The sequence below is a fragment of the Hibiscus syriacus genome, unplaced genomic scaffold (assembly GCF_006381635.1).
Source record: "Hibiscus syriacus cultivar Baekdansim isolate YM2019G1 unplaced genomic scaffold, ASM638163v2 tig00112517_pilon, whole genome shotgun sequence".
Classification (NCBI taxonomy): Eukaryota; Viridiplantae; Streptophyta; class Magnoliopsida; order Malvales; family Malvaceae; genus Hibiscus; species Hibiscus syriacus.
This window is the reverse complement of record NW_024063353.1, coordinates 401234-417762: the sequence shown is the minus strand read 5'-3', so window position 1 is coordinate 417762 and position 16529 is coordinate 401234. Positions and strand designations below refer to the sequence as shown.

The 16529-nt window shown below is 36.1% G+C and overlaps 2 pseudogenes; both read right to left on the bottom strand.

Annotated features, from left to right (window-relative positions):
* Window positions 1-2540: 2540 nt before the first annotated feature.
* Window positions 2541-6865, bottom strand: LOC120181168 (annotated as a pseudogene).
* Window positions 6866-12703: 5838 nt separating this feature from the next.
* LOC120181183 lies at window positions 12704-16451 on the bottom strand (annotated as a pseudogene).
* Between the last annotated feature and the right edge of the window lie 78 nt (window positions 16452-16529).

Sequence of the window (16529 nt, the reverse complement as noted above, 5' to 3'; positions counted from 1 at the left end):
TGATATGATGAATATGATAAAGAAAACTCAACCTCAAAATCCACCATCATAGACTCATTTATGTTATCAACATTATGTTATTGTTACTGAACTGTGTTTAATTGAACGTATATTATGTTAATGAAAACTTTTATTTATTATATTGGATTTTATGTTGCTTGTTATGGATATAGAGTTTTATGTTATTGTTGTTATGATTGTTGGATAATGAAACAGGTTGAAAAATATATTTGGGGTAAACGACAATAATATTTTAACTGGTTAAATTATGTGTTATTTAGCGGCGTTTGTTACAAAAAGCGTCACAATATATCATACATTTAGCGATGTTTGTATCAAAAAATGCCGCAAAATAGTAACACATATAGCGGTGTTTTTCTGTTGCAAACGCCGCTATATACCAACCTTTATTGGTGTCTGTATACTATAAACGTCGCTATATACCAGATCATCAACGGCGTTTTATCCTAAAAACGCCGCTAAATGTCAAAACCTATTGCGACGGTTATAAAACAAACGCCGCTAAATGTCAAAACCTATTGCTGCGTTTGTAAAACAAACGCCGCTAAATGTCAAAACCTATTGCTGCGTTTGTAAAAAAACGCCGCGAAATGTCAAAACCTATTGCAGCGTTTGTCTTACAAACGCCGCTAAATATCAGCACCTTTTGCGGCGGTTGTTGAAAAAACGCCGCTATATATCGTTACATTTTGCGGCGTTTTATGTTCATAAACGCTGCGAACTTTAGCGACGCTATTTTTAGCGGCGTTTGTTATAACGCCGCAGGTATTTTTTGCGGCGCTTATAAATGCCGCTATAGGTAAAAAAACACCGCAAAATGCCAGTTTTGTTGTAGTGTGTGCAGACGTGCACGATGTGAGTAACGTGAATGTCCAAACTGATCGAGTTCTTTGTGGGCTTGCGGATATTTTAACCTAAATGTGAAATAGTTTTCCTCAAATAGAGCATATCTTTTCACAATGTTTTGGAATTAAAAGGATAAATATTAAAAGGTTCCTTTAATCAAAACAATAATTTTGGAAATTGTTTGATTGTTTGATTCTCATTAGTACATGCTTCATTAGGTCAAAAGTTTCCAATTGTTCACTATGTGAAATCTCTATAAATATGTAAACCTATCAGGTTAAAGACATTCAAAAACAACTCAAAAGAATTCTTTTCTCTAGTTTTTTGTGATAGATGAAGGTAAGAGAATAGTGTGTGATCTCTATAGAAGTGTGATTGTAGTTGATCATCTAGTTGTTGTATCTTGGGAGACAGACGACCAATGATATCAAGCACCATAGGAGTGAAAATCTATCTTAAGAAAACAACGTAGTTGCAAGTCTCAACTCGTTTCCATTCAGTTCTTGCAATTTCGATTTTGTATCTATTTTACACTTATTTCGATTATTTAATAGAATAATTTTTTCATGTTATTAATCGTTTTTTTATTCTTGATTCATTCACACGAATTTTACGACGAGATCCTGTCATGGAATTAAATGTTATTTGCCGTGACTTGTGTGAATCAATTATTTAAATAAGATTTTCTTTTTATCATCTCGAATTGTCATACTTCTAACAACAACAAAAATTCTGAATCCGCCAATGGTCACTGATCCTTGGTTGTTGGACTGAATGAGGTTGAGCCACCGGTTCTTGGTGAGAATTCTTCAACCACCAAATTAAAAGCTTTACTTTGTACTTGAATAGGGATCAATTTTGACGTCGGGGATTGTAATATTCACCCCGACATGAACGCGATTTCCATGGCAAACCCTACTGTGCATGCTTTTGGTTTCACTTCAACTGTTTACGAAATATTTATTTGAAAACTCTTTCGAAGAAAATAAAAGTACCAGTATTTTGATAATTTACTCGTTTAACACAATAGAATTATCATTTAAGAAACAATTTAAAGGGATAAATTTCATTTATTTTTATTAAGTCCAATTTTAGGACAAAGATATATAATAATTATTTATTCTCTTAATCTTTAATTTATCATGGGTAAATTAAAAACATCTAAGCACCCAGCAAAGTGGTCTTCGACAGTGAAATCTTAGAAATAAGTTTGGCTTAGGGGTACCTCGACTCAAGTCCTTGAGTAGAAAAATAACGAACGTCCACGTCAGGGTCCTCACTCGGCTCAACCAAGCATGGTCGAATCGTTGCCTCCACCACCTATTTGCAAGTCATTAGGCCGAGACAGAAGGCAAATGTGATCAAGCGGGGAGAAATACAACGAATGGAAAGAGGAGGTCAAGCTTGTTCGGAATTGGAATACTAACAGTCTTGATTTGAATGTTGAATACTTCCAAGGGCGGTGATGCTCAAGCTTAAAGAGAAAAGGGGAACAAAAGAAAAGAAAGAAACAGTAAGGGTGTACTTGATAGAACGAAAAAATGGAAGGATGGACGGTGGAAGATGATGGAAAGTGAAGAAAATGAATTTGAGATGTCTTCAATCTTTTTTATCATTGTTTTAAATCCACTCTACCAAGCAAAGCGAACGAAAGTATTGGAACATAAAGTTTTACATTGTCACGGGGGATTCTCATAAATACGAGCAAAAACTGAAGGACTAGAACAGGTATCTGTTTAATTTTCAGAAAATACTTCCTACTAGCTCTGGTAAGGATCAATTGTCAATATTATTGCACAGACCTGTGGAATAATGTGCTCCATTGCCCAATCCCTGCCAAATTCTTCAGCAAGACGCTTTAAATTGTTAGCAGCTAAAACCTTATAGCTATTACACATGCAAGATAAGAAGACAAACCTTATCTTCTTCTTATCTTGCAGCCATTGCATGCAAAGGGCACCGAGTTTATCATAAAAAAATCCAACACCTAACTGGCTAGCCAATAATGGTATATGCTCTATTATTGCAAGTCGAACCCTCCAATGTCTATCCTCAGCAAGCTCAACGATGGCTGGTAATAAGGATTGGGACAATAGATCAATTCCAATAACCTGCGAGAAAGAGTTAAATAACTTGAGAAGCGCTTGAGCGAATGCTGCTAACTTCAATATAAGGTTTACAAGTAGAATGCACTAATAGCACATACACCAATTAACAAGTTGCAATTAAAATTGAATTTATTCAGTACTAATAGCCACTTGGAAGACCCTGGTTCCATCGTGCTTCAACTGCTTTAAGTTTGAAAAAGTTGAAATCTCAGGCAAAAGACACACAACCAAGGATGCAAAAACATAAGCAGATCACATAAGCAGAAACAGCAATGAAGCTTCGAACTGTGCCAAACCTGATTCACTTGATCAAGCTTGCTGATAATGTTAAGACGCACGTCAGGAATTTCATCTTTCAAAAGAGAAAGAAATATTGGAAGAAGCTGCTCAATAGTTGCATCCTGCAAGGTCCATCAAATAAAGTTCAATATTCCCATAAAAGCAATTCAAACCAGTATTTTGGTACATCCAGCATGAACATCGAGAAAAAAACCACAAATCAATGAAAAGACGTTATATCACCCCAATCCCACTTGTTAGACTAAAATTTATGTTGGTAAATCAATCACCTCTTGTTGGTATTCATTGTTCTACATTACCAGCATAAAACAAACCCTGAAATTTTCTGGGTCCTTCCCAATCGAGCAATTCTATGTTCTTACCTTTCCAAGGACGGGAGCCATTCCCATGATAACTGAAGCCAAAGCAGAGCGGACATGTTGCGAAGAATCTGATGACAGTTCCTATGAAATGCATTTGCAATAAATTGAGCTGAGGAGACAACCAATATTTGACACAACATGAAACAAACAGTAGTTTGTGCTCTAACAGGAAATTCCATAGAGGAACAGAAGCTTCGGATCATAAACATCAGTACCTTAACACAAGGAAGAATGTGTTGGTTCACAAGGTATGGACTCAAGATTCGAGAAAACTTGGTTACTTTTCCTGCAGCTGCAATGCGAACTTTAGCCTCGTTATCACGAAGAAACCGCAGTCCTGAAAACATGATCAACATATATAAACGTCAAAAACAAAGCCACTCTAGGTTAGTGTGACAAATAATCAAGAAGAAAATTACCGGCCAAAGCAAAATAATAATTCTCCTAAACAATTGATCATGAGACCGTGTAAGATAGTGATACATACAGCTACATCCTAGTTTTGGTAAAGGAGCAACATTCCATTCATATAGCGTTAACATGTGTTATCAGTAGCTTTGATATACATAAATACATAGTAGGCTCCGGTCCAATAGCTTCACAAAGTTCATATAATTGATTTGCAACCATATAACGCACATTCCAAGTTATATCCTGTTAGTTACATGAAATAGAACAAATATAAGTGCATGAAGAGTTTTCTGTAAAAAAAAAAAAAGTTTTCATGCTAAAGATGGCAGAATCAGTATAGAATGTTTTTTATGCAACAGAACAATCAGGCACCCAACACCACTCCCACTCCACACCTTTTAAAAAGGCTTAATTAAAGCATGAAATAGACTAAAAATGCAGAATAACTACATGATAAATATTGCTAAAGCAACCGAATAAAGTCTTCCTGTCACCATTTAAGGACCAACTTTTAAACTTCAACCTCCACGGCGTGACTCTAACTTTATAAGGTCAGAACATGATACCCCATGGATCATGAAACATTACAAAAGGTATTCAATTATTACAAGAAAAATTACCAATAACCTGCCGCAAAGCATTGGTGATACATGCCAACAATTAACACAAGGTTATGAACAGTTTAAGTTTCACATGCCTTACAAGACCATCAAAAACAAAGACGAGACAATTTGAAAAACTCACACAAAATTATATGTAAACAGGAAAAATGTACGTCGTTTACAGATATACCTGGGAGAAACTGACAATTACAGGGAGAATGTGAGCTACGCAATCCTGGGGTTCTAACAACTTTCCAAGAGCAGCACATCCCTCGACAGCTAATAAAAGAAATGTATCTTGATCTGATATACAGATTAGAAAAAACTTGTGTTAAACCTGTAACAAATGAATGAAGATATATAAATACAAACAATGATAAACAGTTAATCTACGAATGCTTTTACTAAAACCATAAAACAAAACCAGTTATGTTTCCAAGCTTGGCATAAAAAAGGCTTGATGAAATGTCTGAACAGGCCACAAAATTCAAAACATAGAGGGGAGCAGTGGGATGCGAGTAGAGTAGAAGAAGCAAATAGGCAGTATACATGTGCTGAAAGATAAACAAAAATGTAACATAACAAGTACGGAGATTTTAAACAATCAAGTATGTCTCTATCCTTCAACTTACCATCTTCTGTAAGATTATCAAATATTTGCATGATCTCAGACTTCAAATGAGCATATTCAACTGTTGCAGCGAATTTCCCCAGATTTGATGCAGCAGACCTTACCATCATCGGCATGTCATCTTGACACAATTGACTGTATATTGACCGTAATTCTGTTTTCAACATCTCAGGGGCACTTGGATAAGCAATATGAAATAGCCCACAGGATGAAACTCGAGTACTAAACCATTCCCTAGCAGCCAGCCTCTGGAGATATAAAAATAAACAAATAAAACATTAAAAAGAGAAAGGAAACAGAAAATATGGCTACCAAGAGTAGTGCTCATAAACCATTTTATCCTTACTATTACTTAAATTCCTTTCTGTTAAGTTTACATTGTCCTTCATATTAGCAATGCTTCACAAATAGTTCAAAGTTGAAGGACTCCAAAAATTATTTGCGGTTACCATAGCTCAATTAACAAAATTCAGAACCTCAATTTCAGATCTATACCAAGCAGAAGCTAAGTATCAGAAAATAATATGACAAAAACAGCATTAATTTAAATAATATCAAATTAAGAAACAAAACATCTAACCTTTACTAGAGGAACAAACGAGTCAACCAAATCATTCTGCCTCATCTGAGATCCAATTCTGCATAAAGAGTCGACAGCTTTGTCCCTTACACAGGTTTCCTCAACAGTGCAAAGGGTTTCCAAAGTGGCAGCAAAACACGGGCATGCTCAACACCCCCAGCTCCTCAGCCATTGCAAGAAGCACCTCATCATCATCGTCATTGTTTTCACTCAAAAATGGAATCAATTCCTTCCTGGTTCGCTCCTCCCCAAGAGCACGAGCAATCGTTGAAAGCCTACGGATTGAGTTTAAATGAAGCTGGATGTCATCATTTTTTAGCTCGTCTATCAGGACAGCAATTGGATACAAAGGTTCCTCAACCATAGACATCTTATTTCAATGCCTGCAGCTTCAAGTAACTAGTTATACCTGAAAACGTAAAATAAAATACCTCGTTACCCGTCATTAATTACAAATCATTTAAAACATACAGTTAAAGTTCCATCTTTTGATCCTTAAATCTCGTGATTCAATAATGCTTTTAGTGATGAGATCATATTCGTAGATCTTACAAGACCATAATGCAGAGAAAAGTTGATAAGCAGATCAATCCCGAAGAACATGACCCAAGACAAATTCTGGGAAATTCAATACCAGAAAGTGAACAAATTTAACCCAAAAAAAAAGCGAGGACATATGCAGAAAAAATTAAAAAATCCACGGCCTTGTTTGGATGTCAAAGAAAATGAAAGGCAACGAGAATGGAATTTGAAAATTGAAAAAGGCCGGATCCTAAGATCAGGTGATAACAACATCAACTGACGGAGGTTGACAAAACTCCAAATTAATAACTAAAAAAAATCAATAATTATGTATTGAACAAAATGGAAATGTTAGCGACTGGCGATAAAACTAAGATATGGTAAGAGGTAATCTTACCGATCTCGACGCCTTCCCGCCGGCGTTTCTCAATAAACAGAAAGAAAGAGAGGTAATCGGGAAAAAACATATATTTACAACCAACCAAACACCAGCTCCAACCGCAATCAGGACCAGTCGAATTAAGATCGCCTCCGTGTATTCCCTGGTCCGGTTACCGGATACAATACGTCAATACGAATACCCGGAACCCGTATTCGTAAGCCTTCATTGTCGGGTACAGCTTCAAATAGGATGCACAGAATCCTATCCACGGCAAAGCAATATGCTAGTTTTCATTAACTTCAAGAACGAACAAGAACACGAACACGAGTACTAACCGACCTGTTATGAAAATGCTTATAACAACGACAACTTCCTCGAACTTGCCGGCTACCACGGATAACTCGGCGAAGCAAAACGCAAGTATTCCGGCACAGTGCCCCCAGTCCGCGATTAAATCCTTTGATAAGCGTTGCTCCTGTTTAAAAGAGAATCAAACGGTCTAACCATTAATGGAACTTCCACGGAATTCAGAGAAAAAAAGGGGGGAAATCGATGATATAAGTACCTATGCTGAATTCAAACATAACTATGACAGTGAGTATTACCCAGATCGAGTACTGAGCAATATCTTCGTGAGATCCTTTCCAGAATATGAGCAACGACGCAAGTGACAGTGCCAGTCCCATTTTCATTGCGAATATAACTTTCCTGGGATCCGAACGTCCAAAATCCTTCGATTCAACCCATGATTTCTTTATTTTTTCTCTAAAAACTTTCCATCGATTCCCTCCATCTTCATTTCCCCTGAAGCTGACCAAAAGAGGCTGCTTTACCCCACTGTTATCTGCCCAATTACATTTCAAAGACACCATTTTTGCCACCCTTTTCACCACCTTCTTCCCTGCACAACAAATCTGCATGATCCCAGAAGTTTAGAAGAAGAAGAAGAAAGAAAGGAGATAAACAAAACCCAGAATAATTAAAGACGAGTAAAAACTTTATAATGCAACCAAATCAGCCTTAACAAAGCATCCATGGCATATTTAAATATGTTTTAAAGAGTTGTACTTTGGGAACTGTATTGATTCAGAAACTGACATACTAACAGAGAAAGATGACAATTACTTAATTGGTTAGTATATCAGTGATGGAAGCTTCAGTTCATGCCGTGCAGAAAAGCTTTGCTGTTTGTAAGCAAAAGTTATGCATGCCAAGTATTATCACTTTACCTTGCGAAATAGAACATCAGTAGCAATGGTGAAGAGAAAATCAAGTGAAAAAAGTACACAATAAATTATACTATTACATATCCTTTATCCAGTTCAAGAGTGAAAGAGTGCGTAAAGCAGTTTCAACCAAGAATGTCAGTTTCAGTAACGTTCTTTTTTCAAAAAGCTTAATGTGTCTTTAATCATGTATTAAGATTTATCAAAAATTCATTACGTGACCTCGATGATTAAAAAGGAAGTTGGTCTCTTTTAAGTTTCTAGGTCTAACTAATTATATTCGTAAAATGTGTATACATTATCAATCGTTAAGATTATAAACTTGTTTATCTCACATGTTGATATTTTTTAGACAACATTTTCTCTAACTATAATTCTCAAATTTCAAACAAATTAGAGAAAATAGCATAATTGAGATACATGAACATATGCCTTTCATATTATTACGATGATAATGATGTGGATCAAATTAAAATTTGGTCATCATGATATATTTAAATCAAAAGTAAATTATGTCTTTCATTACTCAATTTTTTTTTTTTTTTGATAAGTAAATTATATTCATCCAAAATAAAAGCAGCATAGCTACTACAAAGAACAGTCAACAACTAGATCAAACCCCAATTAATAAACAAAAACCTATTGGCCTCATCAATCTTATGTATACAATTCCTATACAGCTTGATTTTTACAGCCTCTTTAATTCTATATACAACTGTGTCAACCGAACAAGCATGACCTCTAAAACATCTATGGTTACGCTCCTTCCAAATGTAGTATAAGAAACCAGTCCAAGTCAGCTTGAGAATTTGCACTCTGAGGGATTTACCTTTCAGGTTAACAACCAACCAACTGAGGCAGTCATCCCAACTTTGCACATCATGACGAATTCCACATGAAGCTAAAATAGTCCTTCAGACTTCCTTGGCGAAGAAACAACCTGTAAAGAGATGGTCACGGGATTCTAGATTCGATCCACACAAAACACAGTTAAATTTTATGTGCGTTAATGTTCAATTTTAAAAACTTTCAATTTACTCACATAACTTTTAAATGATTCATGTTTTCGTCATTCGGCTAATAAATAAAAAAAACAACATAATGATGTAGATAATTTTATGTTGACGAAGATTAACTTTCACTGATATGAAAGTCATGTGTTCTCTGTTTCATATTTTTCCCATAAAGATGAAACTTCAACAATTTTATCTTTGCGTCACGTCGTGATTAGAATTATCATTTTACTACCCAAAACGCCGACCATCTCGTCTCATCTTCCACTGCCGCTTTAACATCTTGAGGTGGTGGTAATAAATGAAACCGGTTGCCATTTGTTTTATTTGCGATGGTTACATAACCTTATCCGGATTTACAAGTAGACGGTCGTCCTTTTAGAAGGTGACGGGATCGATTTTCCTTCTCATTTATAGGAAAGCAAGTAATGTAAGAAAAGAAGGGTGGGGCTAGCTAGGGCAGGAAGGTTCCCACTTCCCATGAGAAAGCCTGCTGTTAGGCATGCATGTTAACTACCGACGAGGCACTGTCGATGCTTAAAACGACAAATTTAGGACCGTAAAATACTCAAGCTCGATTCGACTTGAAAACTATGAAATAGAACTCAATTCAACTCGAAAACTCACGAGTCTAAAATTTTCAAACTCGACTTGAACTCAAAATCATGAATTGAAACTAGTAAAAGCTCAAAAAGAAGAAAAAAATCTTAAATTTAACTCGATTAAAGTTTCAAACTCAAACTCAAACTCAAACTCAAACATAAACCTTAAATACGTAAAAACTTGTACTACATTAAAAAAATCAACACGTAAATATTAATATTATTAAAAAAATTAAAAATAAAATCTTAATATATTATATTTTTGAGCTGCTCACGAGCTTCTCGAGTCAAGTATCAAATAACTCGTTTCAACTATTTAAGAACTCGAGTCTAATATTTATCAAACTTTTACTAAATCGATCTCGAGTAACTAACCATATGTCTCGACTCATTTACATTACTAAGGGAAAAGTAAATGGGGGCATTAATGCATTATAGATCATGATGAAGGAATGAGCCAATGAATAGAAAAGATTTATCATTTAAACATTGGGCTTCCTTTTATTCAAACAGATTTTAGGCTTGTTTGTGAGCAGTTATGCGGTGCAGCGTCTTAGTATACGGTTAAAATAAGGTGAAATCGATTTTGTTATTTAGAAAAATAATAAAATCGGTAAAAAAATGAACGAAAATATCATTTTTTTACCGGTTATAATTACCTATATAGGTAAACACGATAAAAAAATCTAGTCAAAAAATGATGTTTTCGGTAAAGCGCTACCTAAAACACAATATTTTTACAGGATTTTACCGTGTTTACCTATATAGGTAATTATTACCGATCAAAAAAATGATGTTTTTGGTCATTTTTTATCGGTTTTGTTATTTAAAATAATAACAAAACCGGTACCACCTTATTTTAGCCGTATACTAAGGCGCCGCACGTGAGTGTTTCTCTATTTCTTCGATGTGGAAAAATCAGAGAAAGATTGCCAAATTCAGGATAGTAAAATGGCCCAGAAATGATTTAAGCTGTCAATGGAGATCTTTACCTTTCATATTAGCAAGGGCTCTTCTTACTTTCCTGAAAAAGCCATGGCGATCTATGTTGACTCTCATCACCATGCAACAGAGCTTCTAACATGCAAATCAAGAACAAGAAAGTGAGGGTATTAGTGTTTCCAAGTACATCAATGCGATAATTAGCATGAGGCTATGAGCTAATAGTTAATAGGCATAAAATTAGACTTAAAAGACAAGAAATTTTTAAGTTAAATCATGTATGAATCTCCAAAATTAAGCAGTGAAATGAGAAAATATGGGCAATGTAGAAGATGCTGTTGCCCCTCCGGACATGAAGATTTGGAACTGATCAAAAGATGATTGAGATTAATGATTGGAAATTTTGGTTTTTTTATTGTTGAAATTAGAGCGATTCAAGGGATCGAACTCGGTTCTCTCATTGGAACACCCTTTGTTTGATTCTGGAATCTGATTCTCTTCATAAACCAGCAGAAGGGGTACTCCATTTGGTTAAATGAACCATGACTTTAAATGGAATCCTTTCATGTACAGGATTCTGAACTATCCTTTTCTTGTTCAAAAATGTCTTCTTTTGCATTACTTCCGAGCATCAGTTAGCTTTGCTTTTAGTTTGCCTCAAGGGCAAGAAAAAAAAATAATAGAGAAACTTATACTCGAAAATGTGTCGAACACGAATACTCAGAGAAAATATACAACAAAGCCTTCAAACACATCCAACAATGCACAGTGATTCTATATACAAGTGAGATATTGCCCCAAAATAAGGTACAAAATTTTCTTACAACAAAAGGTATATGAACAAGCAAATCATAATATTTAGAATTGGGTTGCATTTATGAGTTCACCGATCGGTGATCATCATCGGGAAGATGGGAAGAACTTCTTGATGATGGCCATTGGGCTGACAGGCTTCCTGTAAACAACAGGAGCTTGGTTTGAAGCCAACTTGGGGTATGTGCAAGTGAGTGTTACCTTTTTCTCCAACACATTTATCAAAACAGAATCTGTATCTGCTAAGAAGCAACAAAATTAGGATCCGGGTCAATGCAGGAATCTTGGATTAACGCAGCTAAATCTTGTGCCATTGTTAATCTTTGAAAATTTCATTGAATGAAGCATATGTAAAAATAAATCTTAGCCAGAGTCGTAAAGTTAATGATGAAAAACATATACACCATTCATTCTTGAGATCAGGTCTGCAATTTTCTTTTGACACTCCGTACATCCAATATCTGCTGAAATCACAACTTCGTGGACCTGCACCAAATAGAAACAAAATACTCCAGAAACTGTTAAACATTACTTCACTCAACAGGCAGAAGAACGACACACGTAAAGAGAGAGGGTACAAACAAGAGCCATGGATAAGGATTGAATAGAGGCAAGGCTAGTTCCTGGAAGCAAGAAGCTCTGTGGGTTGTTGAATTCTGCTCTTTTAGCCTCTTTCCTAGGCGCCTCACTAAGAAGAACCATGGCTTCTTCACCTGTTAAAGGACTTCATAGAGAGGAAAAAAGGGATCGATCTCAAGCTGAAAGCACTACACCACTAGCCTCCAGTTGAAACCGAGCTATTTGTGGGGCAAGCCCATTTTTTGAGGACGAACAAAGAGCATCTTAAGCTGGTAAGCAGGCAACCGATAGAGAGAGAAAAGAAGGGTCTTTTTCCTGCTTATTTGAAAGATCCCTCAAGTCACAAAGGATAGTGTCCCGACATCTTACCTTTATCATTTCCATTTTTTTTACTCAAAAATTGTCATCTACGATAATTATGTTTTAAAAAAGTTGCTATGGAACCAAACTCAAATCCATGTCCAGCTTTTTAGTTCATTTAATCCATCATGTCATAGATACATTAGGTACTAAAGAAACTACCAATGAGGTACGATTTTGAATAAGACAAGAAAATCTTCAAAATTTAGGATGATGTTCCCCCAAATTTGCCCAATCCCCTTCCTCCTATTAAAAGCCCGATTAAAACCCACTTTATGCAAAATCATAGGGAGTTCAAATTATACTACCAGATATGAGTTCAGTTCAATGAATATTGAACTCATTGATAGTGTGACAATGAATAATTGAGTAATTGAACAGCTCACGGTTGAATAATTGACCGAAGGAAATAATGGAAAACTTTTATTACCAGAAACAAATAAACAGAATACAAATAAAGCAGAAATCTCCCTGCAAACACCCTAAATAAGTGAGGCTTGCTATGTTAGAGATTCTACCAGGTTATTATATTGACATCCTACACTGGACCTAAATTTTGCAGGACTCTTTAAGCTTAGAGCCCATAGCTTAAGTTAATGAGATGGATGCCATGGACTTGTCAAAATGAGAACGTCAGACAAAACAGAAAGCAGCAACTCCACTTCAATAGGAACGGTCAATCATCTAGTCATAACAAAGTTTGTTAGAGGCGGCACTACTGAAGAGCTGAATAAGGGATCACCTATGTACTTGCAGTTATCATTATCGACTTTCAAGGATGCAGGGATCAAAAATGGTTCTGAAGAAACTGAACGTGCAGTGCTCTTGACGAGATTCCGACTGCAATTCAGTTTCCGTACATGGGTCGAAGTCACACGTTTTCTTTTTCCAGATGACTTCCATTTCAACTGGGAAAGCCAATCATCCTTCGAAAGATCTGGAACAAGACACTCATCTTTTGCACTATCATTTCCTGATTCGCCAGGAGAGTCATTACGATCAGACGAATCCTTAATAATCTGTCCACCATAAAAACAAATGGTGTTTTTGTCAAGGGAATCATTGGCGTTGCTTGCATTTTGCTTTCCGGCCCGGAGCACGATACCCACGAGATCACACCTTTCCTTCATATTTATCCACCGATTTCCTACCCATTCCTGAGATTGTCTTATATCACAAATGTCAAAGACTGATTCCCGCTTCTCTCCTGCAAATAATATACGTCAGAACTGGAAATTAAAAAGATCAAAAACCTATTTCAACATACATGACCATGAAAAATCAAACATGAACATTTAGAATTAAAGCATTTACAAACCTGGGAAATGAACACACAATTTTTCTTCAGAATCCTTGTGAACAACAAGGCCCTCCCACCACCCATCATGCCACCAGACATCAACAACAGACCCAACATTTATACATGAAACACTGCCTTTAGTATACTGAGAAGGTGGTCGAATAGTTGTCCGACCAGAAATACGAACACCCACCTCATCAGGACTAGCAACCTTAGATGCCAAAATCCATTCCTATAGCATTAAAACATTGATGATCATTAAACAATTACAAAAGAAAAGCCTATGAATATGAGTTACATTATTAGAGCAAGCTTTCAGTTCCACAAATTAAAAAGAGAGCATAAAATACCTCTAATTTGCTAGCTTCATCAGCTGCATCCTGAATGTCTCGGTATTGCACCTTCACCTTGTTTTTGTGCTTCTTGATTATATGAGCTCTAAACCAACACCCTCTCAAACCACTATCTTGAGCCAACACTTCTAACTGCGAACCTAATATTAAATGCAGAGAAGAATATTGCTTAGCCTCATCAACCTGGACATTGAAAGATTCGTTTTCCTTTTTACTGTTCTGAGCATCTTGCAGATCCGCACGGGATGTTTCCATTGACTCTCTATTGCCACTAAAATGTAAGTTCACAACATCATCATCTTTTAATTGGCGATATCTCTTTCTAGGCCTGATCCCAACACTATCATCAACATCCCAAACTGTCTTCTGTTCATCAGCACGGTGCTGACGGTATGCAGAATCATTAAAAGGAGCAAGACTATACATATTTCTTAGTATATCTTGTTTCCAATACCCCTTCAGTTGAGACACATCAAAAGGCTTGATATCATCATTTTCAAATTGCTTACAGCATGCAAATGGCTCCAGCTGGGTAGACTTCGCCTCATTCAAAATTTCTTAAAATGCACAGGACAAAGGACTGTAGCCAATCCATCAATGCATTCAATACTGAGATCTTGAAGACAAGGAGAAAAGAAAATTTCTCTGCTATTATAATTGGGACCAACGTCAATATCAACCTCATCAATTTTGTGAAACCATCGAACCACAACCATCTTGTTGCCTCTAGAGTCTTCATATAATCTTCCAAATAGGCAACAAGTCGTTTATCCTCCTCAGCTAAGACGTAAACAAAGTTGTGAACCTGAGAAGATTTTAGAGGAATGTGACACAAAAGGCCAAAAAATGAGCAAGATGATAAAGTTGCAAAGTGCAAAAAACCATAAACAAGAAAGCACAACCGGGAGGAATTATGAAGACAATTACTCACCGAAATTATTACGCCATTCCTACAGAAAGACTGATAGTGTTTCCTTTTTCTCTTGCAAGTCCAAGAAGAACCTAACCACAAAAATTCTTTAGAGTATTGGACGAGCTTCTGTGATTGAATATCCTGTAGGAAGAAAAATTCAGAATATTGACAAATAAAAATTAACAGACAAAAAGAATCCCACATACTCAAAATACAATTCATACCTTGACTGCACCAAATTCCATACTTTTCACATTTTTTCCACTCCAAATTCCATCAACCGAACAGTGTGACCCACGATAGGGTGAATCTGTAAATTTCAAACACCAATTAGGAAAAAAATACACAAATCTTCCATTCCGTTAAGATGACTCATATAAGAAAAGTGACGCAAAGAGGAAAGCAATAACAGACATGATTAAAACAAAACGTATCCTGAAGAAAGGGTAAAGTGAAAATCAGATGCACTAAACAATGAGAGAGATTATATAATCTTTCATATCCAATATGAATTAGCAGCTGATTTCTGTTTATGGAACTTGTTTGTAGAAATAAAAAATGTTTGGTCATGAAAGATATTGACCTAGATATTTGAGGGCGTAAGAACCGTGATGCTCTCAATCGGCTCTTAAAAATTGAATTAGCAATCCTGCGGACCAGATTATAGACAGTTAATATATACAATGCTGAGTGGATCCAAACGAAACCCACGCCAATCACAGAAATCAAAACCCTAGCCAAATTAAGGAGCGGAGAAGAAACGCCCAGATTACTTTTTAGCCAAAAGAATACGGGTTGGGTTTAAAATAATTCCAGGGAAAGGGATAATTGTAAAAGACAAAATTACAATACCTATGGACAAAAGGAAATCTAATTTTAAAAAAAAAGGCCGGCACAATCATGGCATCAGTCAAAAAATTCCATCCAAATTTGGAAGAAAAAAAATTGTTCTGGGAAAGGCCAAAAAGGTTGAATTGTATTATCAACCCGTACTGCAAAATTAGATAAAATTTGATTGATTAGAAAGTTCAAAAGAGTACAGTGAAAAACTGATACTTTAGGGAGGAAAAAATTAACTAATAAACTCAAATCAAATATTGTCTTGTCAATATTCGCCCTAAACGCCCAGATCTAGCATAAAACCCTGTGAAAATTTGAGCTCAACGAACTCCTAACAAAACACAACCTCCAAAAACTATCAAAATTTAATATATGAACAAATAGAATTTTCGAAGCAGTAATTACCGGAAACGACGGAATTAAGCCAATAGACAACCTCCCGGCGAGACTTAAGCTTGTAGAAGGAAGTCGAAGAGAAGAAAAGAGAGCAGTTCTTAATAGAGAAATGATAAGACATGTGCCTCAAGCTCTTCTCCCTCCCAATCACAGCCAGATCTGAAACGCCATCCCTTCTCTTCAAATAATAATGAACTTCCCTCCTTCCTTTATCGCTTAAAACATTCACCTCCTCCCAGCTCACATACACCGTCGTACTCGATGACGGCAAAGCCGTCGACGCCACTGCGAATCCGTCCATCAGAAGCACCGGAAAAGAAAAAAGAAAAGTTTCCAAGGGAAAGATTCGAGAGAGAAAAAATGGTGAGCGTTCGAGGGAATTTGAACATTTATATGAGGTAGGGTTTTTTTTTGGAGATTGGGAATC